This window comes from Arachis ipaensis, chromosome B05 (genome assembly GCF_000816755.2).
Source record: "Arachis ipaensis cultivar K30076 chromosome B05, Araip1.1, whole genome shotgun sequence".
NCBI classification, from domain to species: Eukaryota; Viridiplantae; Streptophyta; class Magnoliopsida; order Fabales; family Fabaceae; genus Arachis; species Arachis ipaensis.
In genome coordinates, this window is record NC_029789.2 from 37,265,129 (window position 1) to 37,267,448 (window position 2,320).

A 2,320-nucleotide genomic window follows, 5' to 3' on the forward strand; every position below is an offset into this window, starting at 1 on the left:
GAACTACGCTGTGATGCATGTTTTCAAAAAGGGTATTAAAAACCCCATTCTCTCCCCATCCCTCCCTCCCATTATGCCATGAATTTTGTCATTTTTTCGTCTATTAATATTATGATTGATGAATGAAGATAGCATTTTAGTATTCCTTGATAATCTCCCCTCTTATCTTGGGTTGACCGTACCCTATTAGTGTAATAGTGCTAGCTCGCTATAGCCTCTTCTTTATCAATTCTATTTCTTTTCCTTTGTGATAGTGGATCATATTATAGATAGATAAATCATAAAGTTTCTCTTAAAACGCGTTGATGATATTGATCTTAATCTTTGACAAAAATCCCACGCGGCGTTAACATTATTGGACCCATTGTATTACTTTGTATTTGAATTTTGATTTGATTTGATTAGTTATACATAATTTCATTTGACGTGAACCTTAATTATAGCCCATATAAAACAAATTAAATACTAAGCCCCATGTGTAAAATAGAATAATTTCAATGAGATGGACCAAATTAGTTTCACATAGTATTGCATATATAAATATAAATATATAAAAACTAAAAGAATGAAAGGGGTCAATGTTTGTGGACAATTGTAATGAGCACTTTAGGAGCGGAAATGGCATTATCTGAGATATCTCTGAGCTCCCACCAAATATTGTTTTTGTGAGAATCATAATAGTCATGGCCATGGCATGTACATTAAAGTTTGTCACAATTGCATTTCCTATGGTATATATATTAAGGGTCCCTTGCAAAAATTGACACTTACAAAACCTTTCAAATACTATGGCCAGCTAGGGTAGACTTTAATTAGAGGCTGGATTATTTCTTGTCACTAGTCTATTTAAATTGACATTTCTCTCTATACCCCTCCATCCACAATGTAATATATAAATTGTAAAATTAACATAATTATAAACTAAGTGGGGAAATTGGTATAATTTCACTGGCTTTTTCTTGCTAATTAAAAGATTATTAAGGACCCATTTAATGATGCTTGATGTTTTAGGTTTCTTTCACTATGATTAATGCCTTATCTATCTCTGAACATTTCAAACCCCTTTTTTTTTGGGGTCTTGAATGTTTTAGATGTTTGCCAGAATTAATTAGTTGACACATTAAGTTGTTGTTATATTAGTCTTTTATGGTTATTGTTATAATTCTAATGATGTGTCCAACACTAATTATTATTATTAATATATACAAATTGAGCATAAAGTTATACTAATTATTTAATTTTTTTCAGTGCCAATCAAGTCACACGCACACAAATAGCCAGTATTGAAGCCAATGTATAGAAAAATGATCTAACTAGTTTTGTGATGCCACCAACTTAATTAGACAAATTAACAAAACTTGCCAAATTGATGATCTTATTAGTATATCCAAAATTAATTGATTAAATCAAATTATTATGATGCCAAATTAAGACTAAGAGCTTGGTAGAGTGGCCCAAGTTCCCAAAGAGATTGGTATTTGATTGATAGGGGAGGGTCTTATTATTATATGCATCTTCTTTTCATATAAGCCCCTTCATAATAATGCCAAACCTATTTGCCACCCACTCAATTACATTATGACAAGTGTTTCCATTGTGTGGACCCTTAAAATTTCTTTTGCCAAAATTTGGAAAGAAAATTATGATAATTAATTAAGTAATTAAAGAATAAGACATAAATTAAAACACGTGGGTCCTTTTTTTGTTTAGTAGAGTTCTAACAAAAAAAAGTAAAATAAAACAAAATAAAAAAGAGGGTAGAATTGGGAATCATTAGCTACTGAATATTCAATGAGTTTATGATAACTTGATTCATGTTTTGATCTGATGTCAAATTGCATAGACATTTGGCACTAATTTACTTTACTTTAGTTTTACCAGAACTATACCCTATTTGTTCTTTGGTTTTATTCACTAGCCTCATCAATTACACTTATTTGTGTCTATGATAGGTCATATATAGAAAAGGGTCCCTTTTGTTTATATAATAGATTTGGTTAATCTAAATTGTACCTTTCAGTTTTTCTATATGGCCTTGCTTGCTTTTTATCACTTATAAATATATGGCCTATGTGTATTGTCATCAATCTGAAATAGTGCAACCAAAAAAATACTAAAGTGACTAGCATCTTTGAACTTGTGATATAGCAATATGTTTTATGGGAACCTAAAGTTTTGCTTTTCTTTGGCCATATTTGTTTTCACTGTGTCCAAATGCAGGTCCCTTCTTCTTCTTCTTATTATTATTATTATTATTATTATTATTATTATTATTATTATTGTTGTTGTTGTTGTTGTTGTTGTTGTTGTAGTATTTTTT